The sequence below is a fragment of the Borostomias antarcticus genome (genome assembly GCF_949987555.1).
Source record: "Borostomias antarcticus genome assembly, chromosome: 2".
NCBI lineage: Eukaryota > Metazoa > Chordata > Actinopteri > Stomiiformes > Stomiidae > Borostomias > Borostomias antarcticus.
This window is the reverse complement of record NC_140235.1, coordinates 40,385,698-40,396,993: the sequence shown is the minus strand read 5'-3', so window position 1 is coordinate 40,396,993 and position 11,296 is coordinate 40,385,698. Positions and strand designations below refer to the sequence as shown.

Sequence of the window (11,296 nt, the reverse complement as noted above, 5' to 3'; positions counted from 1 at the left end):
TCTTGATAGCCTTTGTTTGTGTAATTGCTAACTGCATAACATGGTTTTGTTCCCCTAATAAGGCTCCCATATCGGAATTGAATTTCAATGCCGAGCCGCTGGTAAGGTACAAGCAGTGATGTAGTTGTTTTCGGTCCTACGTTAGTCTTTGAGGAGAGGACTTATGTCATAATTATTCTTTTGGAAGGCGGTTTCTTCTAAAGCTCTGTTCCCATGGAAAGCGACAGGCGGCAAATTCTGGAAGAGGAAGAACTTTGTGAATCCGGGACCTGGTTTTGAACTGCGGAACGGGACTGACAGTCCACACACAGCCGGGCTGACGCGCTGGAACATGTCTTGAATTCGATTTCGTGTCCTTTGGGATCAAGACCTGCTTGTGTCTGTGTGTCTGTCTGTCTGTCTGTCTGTGTGTCTCTCTCACTCTGTCTATCTGTCTGTCTGTCTGTCTCACTCTGTCTGTCTGTCTGTCTCATTCTGTCTGTCTGTCTGTCTGTCTGTCTGTCTGTCTGTCTGTCTGTCTGTCTGCCTGCCTGTCTGTCTGTCTCACTCTGTCTGTCTGTCTGTCTCACTCTGTCTGTCTGTCTGTCTGTCTGTCTCACTCTGTCTGTCTGTCTGTCTGTCTGTCTCACTCTGTGTCTGTCTGTCTGTCTGTCTGTCCGCCTGTCTGTCTGTCTGTCTGTCTGTATGTATGTCTGTCTGTCTGTCTGTCTGTCTGTCTGTCTGTCTGTCTGTCTGTCTGTCTGTCTGTCTCACTCTTTGTCTGTCTGTCTGTCTGTCTACCTGTCTGTCTGCTCCTGACCGACTATCTTTAAGGCTGCATGTCTGTCTGTCTTTTGTTATCTTTCTTTCGGGGACAGTGGACCTGTCGACGTTGAGCCTTGTGTATGGCTGTGTGTGTGTTTGCTTGTATGTGTGTGTGTGTGTGTGTGTGTGGGAGGCTTGTGTCCACTCTATTGGAGGACAGTTGACCGTGCATTGGGGCGTGTCCGGTACTCAAGGCTTCCGCTCTGGACTCACAGAATCACAGCTGACCTCTCCGATCGGTCACTGCAAGGCCCCGACAAGGATCGCCTGTTGTTGCCATGGTTACATGGAACACCACCCCCCCCCCCCCCCCCCCCCCCCCGCTCCCCTCTCCGCCCCTGTGCATTGTGGGACGAGTAACCAGGACTGTTTACTCTGAGCCTCAGCTGGCTGATTTCATAGACAGGCGGTATACAAGCAATACACTGTCAGCTGCATGGAGAGTACAGGAGTGTGTGTGTGTGTGTGTGTGTGTGTGTGTTTGTTTGCATGTGTGTGTAAGCTGCTTTCGCTGGAGTGCGTTTGATTCGATACGAGGAGCATAACGATTTTGTGCCGCTGAGTGAAAGTAGCTGCCAAACACAGATAGTCTCCTCACAGAAGAATGAAGGGAGGGATGGAGGGAGGGAGGTAGAGAGGGAGGGAGGGAGGGAGGTAGGTAGAGAGGGAGGTAGAGAGGGAGGGAGGGAGGTAGAGAGGGAGGGAGGTAGGTAGAGAGGGAGGTAGAGAGGGAGGGAGGGAGGTAGAGAGGGAGAGAGGGAGGTAGAGAGGGAGGGAGGGATGGAGGGAGGGAGGTAGAGAGGGAGGGAGGGAGGTAGAGAGGGAGGGAGGTAGAGAGGGAGGTAGAGAGGTAGAGAGGGAGGGAGGGAGGGAGGTAGAGAGGGAGGGAGGGAGAGAGGGAGGGAGGGAGGGAGGTAGGTAGAGAGGGAGGTAGAGAGGGAGGGAGGGAGGTAGAGAGGGAGAGAGGGAGGTAGAGAGGGAGGGAGGGAGGTAGGTAGAGAGGGAGGGAGGTAGAGAGGGAGGTAGAGAGGTAGAGAGGGAGGGAGGGAGGGAGGTAGAGAGGGAGGGAGGGAGAGAGGGAGGGAGGGAGGGAGAGAGGGAGGGAGGGAGGGATAATAAAGATACATCTACTTAAACACCATTCCTGATCAGGTTTCTTTGTAGGGAAATCAATAACTCAGTGCTCTATTGGACAGCAGTCAGATAAATACCTTAATGATGGATAAAGCCTGTGGCCATGATGCTGTGTACTGTATGTCTGTCTCTGTCATACAGCTCATATCATTACTACGATAGCATGAGCCTTTCTACCAACACCTAAGAGTCTAGGATGACCTCTGGAACACAGCGGCTAACTTCTCTGTCTCTCCATCAGTCAACATGGAGAACGTCTCTAATGGCCTGCTTTCAGGGACAACATACAAATACATTAGTCTCCTTAGAGAGAAGATGCATTGTACTAGATTATAGCTTTTGCTAATTTCCATCTCCAGTCCCATATACATACAATAAAAAAAAAGATGTAATAAAACATGCATTCGTACAATACGATAGAAACATGCATTTACATATTAAAACACTACATTACAGATTCCATTCATACTCCTCCTTCCCCTCTCAACCCAGGCACACACACATTTAATACTACATTACAGATTCCCTGTCATACCCCCCCCTCCCCTCTCAACCCACCCATACACACACACACACACACACACGCACACACACACACACACACACGCACACACACACACACACACACACACACACACGCACAAACGCACACACACACACACGCACGCGCACGCACACACACCACAAACAGAGTGGGAACAGAATTGACTAACTAGCAACTGTTCTTTCAAGTGAGCTTTGAAGGTGCCAATTGAGCGACTCCTCCTCATCTCTCCAGGCAGACTGTTCCACTGAGTTATTGCTTTTACAGTAAAAGACGACTGTCCAAACCCAAACACGGTGTAGCAGAAAGGTTCAGCGCAGTCAAGTGCGGACCAAGGTTATAATAGTTTTGCTTTTTTCATTAGTTTGTATTTTTATATCGTTTTAACTTTTTGTGTTCAATTTCAGATTAGTTTTAATTAGTTTTTAAAGCAGATTTGCTAGTTTAGTTTAGTTTTTATTTTTTGATAATGCTGAGTCTTAGTTTAGTTTTTATTAGTTTCAGTATTAGTTTTTTTTTTTTTTTTTCTGCGCTAGCCTCGTCAGACCATCCTGATCTCGTGAGCTCATGTTGTTTCACTCTTTGCAAAACAAACCATCTGGCGAACGTCAGGTTACTCCTGCGCAGGGGCACAGCTAAAGAACATGGAGGATAGATTTAATATCCACCCAAAATACTAGGCTTATGTATGAAATGAAAAAGACTAAAACTAAGGACATTTTCTCTATAATTTTTGTTTATTTTAGTTAGTTTTGTAAACACACAATACAGTTTTAGTTAGTTATCGTTTTTTTGTAAAGCCTAGTTTTTATTTTTATTTCAGTTAACTAAAATGTTTTTTCACACCTAGTTTTCGTTTTTTAGTTAGTTTTCGTTAACTATAATAACCTTGGTGCGGACACTGTTCTTGTTACTCTGCTTGAGTTTGTGGATCGAAAGTGTCCAAACTCGCCCAGTGGAGGAGGTGCGGAGCCATTGAGGATTGTGTAAATCATACATCGGTCTGCTAGTTGTCTGCTGTGATCAAAGCCCAGTAGTCTATGTTTCACACGGATCCTACAGTGGTGGAAATGCAGAGGCTTTTTGTCTGAAGTTTTCAGGGTTTGCTTGTAAAGGGAAGCAAGAGGTCTTGTAGCTGATTGGCCAGCTTGTCCCCAGCATGTGATACAGTATGTGGGTGAGAACCATGGTTATCCGACGGTAGACGTCCTATTAGAGTTCTCAACGGGCCGGAGAACTCAAACCCGGACCGAACAGCCCCGAGTGAGTTGGCGCCTGAGCCCGGGATCATCACATACAAGTACGATACCGAGCCCGATACCGACCGAGTCTGCCCCCACCCCCTCCCCGAAAAAAACACAAAACATGAGTGGATTATTGACAGAAAATTGCTCCGCAATTTACATAGGAAATCTCACAACCTCTAGTTTGGATGTGGACCAATTAGCAAAAATTGTCGGACGGAACCCGGCAACTCTACATCGTACACATGCTACTGTACATGAGCAAACCTCTGTATCTCTGTCTGTGTCTCTGTTTCCATTTTCCTCCGACACCTTCGGCCCGACGGCTCTCATGTTTGGCGCGGGTCCGGCGTGGGTCCGGCGCAGACCGTGACCGGGCCGGCTAAATGGCCAATTAGTGATACTAATACACACTCCCCACAGCAGCCAGTCTTTAATAATAATAATAATAACAACAACAATAATAACAACAATAAGAATAATAATAGTAATAATAATAATAATAATAATAATAATAACAACACTAATAATAATAATAATAATAATATGGACCTCAAGGGTCTTTATTGGCCACATAGTGAGACACACAACACACGTGAGTGAAGGGCGACACACACACACACACTCTCTCTCTCTCTCTCTCTCTCTCTCTCTCTCTCTCTCTCTCTCTCTCTCTCTCTCTCTCTCTCTCTCACTCTAGGTGTGTTTTTCTTAATGTCAAGCCTTGTTCCCTGCTATTGGTCAGACCGGGAGCTAATCACATCACACCAGTTCCCTCTGACAGATACTAAATAGCTGTGAATTGCTTTAGGAGGAGATTGTCTGACTTTGATTTCCGCAGAAATGATTGTTTTACAAAATGTCAGGAAGATTGCTTTGGAAAGCATGTCAACAGTACACGTGTTATTCAGTAGAGTACAGAGGACTGCTGCTCATCAACAACGTATGGGAGAGAACTGTGGACAGATGGGAATGTTATTATTTGTGATGTGAATGTTATTATTTGTGACGCACCCTAAGAGGGACTCAATATTCCAGGTTTGGACGTAAAGACCAGACTACTGTGCAAGAGAAACCACCACATCACTGCTTATAGGACGTCACAGTGTTGGTGTAGGTGTGGATATCGCCGGACTGTTGTGCGAGATGACATATGTGTCAGTGGGTTTACAACTTTCTATGCAACAGGAAACAAGTTGTCAAAATTGGTAACCATGTCTCGCTGCCTAGGTTCCTGAACGCTGGTGTCCCCCAGGGGTGTGTCCTAGTTCCCTTACTGTTCTCTCAGTACACTAACTACTGTAGATCACATTCTGAGTCAGTATTGTTGTACTGTATAAGTTCACTGATGATACCTTGGCAGTGGCTCTTATTACCAACAGCTAGTTGTGGAGCTAGTGAGGTGGTACGAAGCCAACAACTTAACACTCAACATCTCTAAAAACAAAGAGCTGGTTGTTGATTTCAGGAAGAATGCCGCCCACCACCTGCCTCTCTCCATCGATGGTAAAGAGGTAGAGAGAGTCTCTTCTCGGGACCACCATCCTCGAACCCCTTCTCCCGGGATCTCAACACCAGTCTCAAAATAAACAAAACCCATCGGCGACTCTACTTCCTGCGGCCGCTGAAAAAGTTCAAGGTCAGTCGGGCGGCCATGACTCATTTTTACAGATCAGCTACAGTGTAGAGAGTGTGCTCGCTTTTTCCATCCTTGTCTGATACGGCAACACAACCACTCCCCAGATAGCAAGCGGATCTGGACCATATACAGGCCAGATCTGGCCCTTGTGGCTTAGTTCCGGCCCATATATGGCCCAGAATCATTACACATCCGCTTGCTATCTGGGTCAGGACAGGACTGGGCTGGAGAGAGAGACACGCAGAGCATCTCAAATCATGGGCTGTAGTCTCTCCTCACTATCTCCTATCTACTCCACTGAAATAGTTAGGGAGGCTAAAAAGATTACAGCTGATCCCCCACATCGAGTGCATAATGAATCTGCCCCCATCAGGAAGGAGATACAGGAGATGCAGAACTCGCGTCGGGGAGAGCACTGACCCCCCCAGTCTATCCGGCATGTGAACTGTGAACCACCTCAGGCGCGCCTAGAATCTTCTACACCATCCTACCACGTGTGTGTACTACTTGTACTGTATGTGTATTGTGTGCTGTTTATTTAGATGTTTGTTTGATGTGATGAGCGAACCCAGACCCCTTATCAACTTTGTTGACATGACAAATAAATTATTGAATTGAACTTGAATATTTATTAGGCTATCTATATGAAGTTGACAAAGAATATTTAAAATGCCCCCGATACTAAAATGTTTGCGAGCGAACAAAGTTCCAAAAAAGGCTCCAGTAGAAGGATGGTGGAGGGTCTTGGTTGGTCCGTGTCGTGGTGGCGCCGGGACCATTGGTCCCGTTCAGTCGGTGCACGGACAGGAAGCACCTCACGCTCCGTTCGGCGGTCCAGGGCCCAGCTGGGTCAGCGCCGGTACCATGTCAGCACCTCTCCTGGACCCAGCAGAGGAACGCTCCGAATCAGTACCCCTGTCTGGTGAGCGCAGCATCAATAAGACCAGTGGGAGACGAATCACCCAGAAGAACGGGATTGTATTACGCACCTGAGATTAATGGTGATTATACTACACGCCTGCGGCAAAGATGGTCTGTATTTAATGACTCATTAAGGGTGTGCATTCTTCCCCTGTGATAATTAGCACTGGCAATCAGAATGTGAAGCGTTAGAGCCAATCAGAATGAGAAACACTGTCAAAGACGAGGTCCATGAGCGTAGAATTTATGGGGGACACTAGGGACATGTCCCCATCAATATTCAGAGACTATTGAATTGTCCTCAGCAATAATTTGGTACATAAACACTTAACAGATCTCCTTCTCGACTAGTCCCGCCTCCCTAACCCAATATCTGTAATATGATTGGCTCGCCGTTTCTTGCTAGCGCGTGATAGGCTTGCTGTAGTATCTGGTTGAATTTGGTTGTGCGACTACAACCCAGATAGCAAGTGGATGTGTAATGATTCTGGGCCATAAGGGCCAGATCTGGCCTGTATATGGCCCAGATCCGCTTGCTATCTGGGAAAGCTCAGAGCCTCCGTCAACACTACAGTTCTGTGCACATAAATACGGGAAAATCCTTACGTCTCATATTGATTCAGTATTGAAAGTGCATTTTATTTTTCTGTTATTAATGTCAACGACTTGCCTACCACTGCAAACGCGGCAAGATTTGAGCCATGACGAGGCTCACTCGCCTAATAGTAAGTATTACTATTAGTAAACAAACCAGACATGTAATGTTTAGATAATGTTGTTGTTTAGTATGTTATTACTATACTATTACTACTATAAATCATTAACCAGAGACTAAGGGCCTTATCTACTAAGGGTTTGCACGTACGTATAAACACATGTTAACGCCTTAATACCTGCAAATCAATGTGCAATGTGATCGATGAACGGTGTGCATGGAGGATTGCGTCCTTCAAGGGTGCAAATTTGCACTCTATCCAATTAGTAGACCGGGACTTTCGGCCGAAATGAATATGTAATAAGGGGCGTGTCTACTCTAGCGTGCAAAATATGGGAGGAGAAAATGAAAATCCATAATTGTAGCCCTCGCTCAGTGACTTATCAACCCTGAAAGCGGTTTCAGTGATGGTATTTGCGTGTGCTATCTAATACCTTTGAAGGGCAGGTACTAATTCCTTCATTGTGAGGAACTGTGCTCTCTTCTCCAAGTTGCGAGATGGAGACTTTGGAGATGGCTGCCTTATAGGTAACTCCATTTGGAAAATATTTGAGTCTATAAGGTGACAAAGTCTACTATGTTCTATTTTTGTATTTATTCATTTTAAGGTAATTATTTTCCCACACAGGAGATCTGGGTTATTTCCAGCGTGTCTGGTGGTTCCATAACGTTACCGCTGAGCCACGGTCTCATGAGGGAATCATTTTATTATTTTTGTTTGTGTGCTGCGGTAGACTTAACTATTATTTCGTTTTGCAAAACTTTTTGTTCATCAGTCAGGCTTCACAGGCTATGGTCGGCCTGTTGAACTTGTATAGGCTGTCAAATAGGCCTGTATGCTACAGTATGCTTTTCTCCCAGGTGTGGGTCGGGATAAATGAATGTGTGTGTGAGCCGAGGGAGGGGGGGGAGAGGGGGGGGGATCCAGTCTCATCATAGGTCAAAGTTCTCCTCATAAGTGTTTCATTTAAGTTCGGTTAACGTTTAATTGGTTAACCTTGGCCATCCTTAATTGGCCAAGGTTCATTTGTGTGTGTGTGCGATTGTGATTCATTCATGTGTGTGTGTGTGTGTGTGTGTGTGTTACAGACAGTCCATCAGAGAAGAGGACACCAGATCCATAGCATCTGTGTTTGCCATCTTCAAACACGACGCAGGCTTCGTGACTGACCCGGCTGTTACCTCCACCAATCAGAGCAGAGCGGCTGTTACCTCCACCAATCAGAGCAGAGCGTCTGTTACCTCCACCAATCCCAGAAGAGCGTCGTCCTCAGTCCACTTCCCAGGAGCATCACTGTCACGGAGGCTGTTGTAGAATCTGCCAGTACACACTTGCCTGGCTCCTGCCCCTGAATATGAATGTTCGAATTCAGGATCTGGAAAGGCTCTAATTTGTCGGTTGGAATTCCAACCAGGCCAATCAGAGTCCAGCGCAACGTGATTGGTTAAAGGGTGAGCTAAGCGCTGAGAACTCCTCTGGAAACGCACGTCCCGGAAAACGGTTACAACGTGAGCACTTTCAGACTGAACAAGTGTACGTTGTCCCCTACCCATAATGCATGTTCCCTTGTGGTTACAAGCCCCCTGCCTCTTACTGACTCTGGGTTCAACATTCAGACCTGGATGTCTGCATTTAATACAGACATATCTAGTGCTACTAAACTCCTCACGCTCTGCGGATGTAGAAAGTACATGGTTCAAGAGGGAGGGGCCTGTGACTGAGGGAGGGGCTTGTGATTGAGGGAGGGGCCTGTGATTGAGGGAGGGGCCTGTGATTGAGGGAGGGGCCTGTGATTGAGGGAGGGTAGAAAGTACATGGTTCACGAGCAAACTTTTTTGAGACTATACTGAGACACCAAGCATAGTTTTTTAATGTAAAAATCTAAATATCAAAACTTGTCAATGGAAAAATTAATTGAAAATGCCCTCTTTTTGTCATATATTTTGGTACTACAGGGAGACTGACTCACTGGCTGACTCACTCTCACATTGACAGCGTGACACAGGCTATCTGAAAGCCCTCCCTCCATCACCTGCCCGGCGGGAGACAATGAATGAAGTGAAACAAAGTGAAAACAAAATGGCAATCCAGTCTGAACCGGCTATTTGTTGACTCATCTGACCATTAGTGCAAATTGAGAGTGTCAGGCTAACTACGCGCTCTAAATTCGTACCAACTGTCAGATGAGTCAACAAACACAACGTACAATCTCTCTTAGCTCGACCCAGTCCTGCACTTTAATATGTATAAGCATGGAGACTGTAGAATGCCTCTCTGAACTGAGAGAGAACAACATTTGTTTGTTACATCACAATGGAGGGACACTCATAGACATGCACCTGTTTCATATTAAATAAGAAATTGCATACTCCCACACACTTTTCTCAGTTCTGTTCTGTCAACATTTTGGCTTAGACCTTCATCAGAACAGTGGTTTTGTACTGTAGCAACCACCGTTCCGATGAAGTTAGTATCCAATTAGTATGCAATTTCTTATATGAAAAGTCTATCTAAGGAGATCTCCTCCCAGCACCACAAACATTCTTGAGGGTGTGCATGTTGATCTCCCCACCTGTTTCTCATTAAGACATTTTTTCTTCTTCACATGTCTGAGAATCCTAGTCCCCAGTTTGAACTATCAAAACAAGTTGGGACGAATGAAAAACAGGCCGCTATAAGAAGAGGTCAAGACTCTTCCACAACACGGAAACATGTTCCTGTTCTAGTCATACAGATAGCTAGACACACTCCGAATTAATATGTTATGTTTAGCTCTTACCTAATTCTGTGGTTGAAATCAATCAATCAATCAATCAATCAATCAATCAATCAATCAATCAATCAATCAATCAATCAATCAATCAATCAACCAATCAATCAACCAATCAATCAATCAATCAATCAATCAATCAATCAATCAATCAGTCAATCCGTCATTCAATCAAACAATCAATCAACCAATCAATCAACCAATCAATCAACCAATCAACCAATCAACCAATCAACCAATCAACCAATCAACCAATCAATCAATCAATCAATCAACAAACCAATCAATCAATCAACCAATCAATCAATGAATCAATGAATCAATGAATCAATGAATCAATCAATCAATCAATCAATCAATCAATCAATCAATCAATCAATCAACCTTTAACTGACCTTTTATATATGTTCTGTGTTCCTCAGTAGTTTTCCCACTGAGGTCTTATCTATCTTTGCACTCATACACATCTCGTTTGTAAGTGGTTTTCTAACTTAGTGTGTACACAACATAAGCCCTTTTTTTCCCATAAGATTTGACATGCATTTGAGCATTATTAGCCTCCAAATGGTTTTAATGTCCGTGTTGATGTATGTTTTAATACCCCACTAGAGCATTTTCCATAGCGAATGGAATACAAATATTATCTATTGGGCATGCACCAATCTATTGAGGCGGACATCTTTGATATGATCGAGACCAGTCATGTTGCAGGACCTCTGTAGGTACTGTACAGCCTGAGCATGCGTAACATTCTCATATCAACCTCTTCCCATCACATCGATGTCGAAGCAACTCTCACTAATCCACCACTAGCGAGCGTCCAAATCAGCCTTCAATGGATGTCATTACTTTTCCATCAACCATCAGTTTTGAGTGAATACTCTTGTTAATGGAAAAAGGGCTGTAGTGACATGAATATTTTCTCTATAATGTATATGTAGATGTCTTGTAGGTTCTTGTGTAGGTTAAGGTGTGTTTGTGTGCTCTGTTCTGTATATGTGGGTGAAGACTCTGTCTGTGTTTTGTCTTCAACATCACCATCGGCCAAGGTAGAGGTCGACTCCACTGGGACTGAGGGAGGGGCCTGACATTGAGGGAGGGGCTTGTGACTGAGGGAGGGGCCTGTGACTGAGGGAGGGGCTTGTGATTGAGGGAGGGGCTTGTGACTGAGGGAGGGGCCTGTGACTGAGGGAGGGGCCTGTAATTGAGGGAGGGGCTTGTGACTGAGGGAGGGGCCTGTGACTGAGGGAGGGGCCTGTGATTGAGGGAGGGGCCTGTGACTGACTCCGAATTACACCAAAGTTATCTCGGTGAGTCAAACGTCTTATAATATGCCGTAAATAAGGGTCCAGGTTGTCAAAAACTAACATTATCCTTTAATTCTGCGGTGCGGTGAACCTATCTAAAAACAAATCTCTACCTCGCTGCCCTTGTGTATTAATGTGGAGGATCATGTGATCTGTGATCCAAATGAAATCTACTATGATCTATGGACTGCAAGTGTTCTACCGGAGAGGGCAATCT

At 45.3% G+C, this 11,296-nt stretch overlaps 1 protein-coding gene across 1 annotated transcript in view; it reads right to left on the bottom strand.

Annotated features, from left to right (window-relative positions):
* Nucleotides 1–11,296, bottom strand: part of LOC311323316 (exportin-7-like) — a gene marked incomplete at its 5' end in the record, with an annotated part of 45,155 nt that overhangs the window by 15,709 nt on the left and 18,150 nt on the right.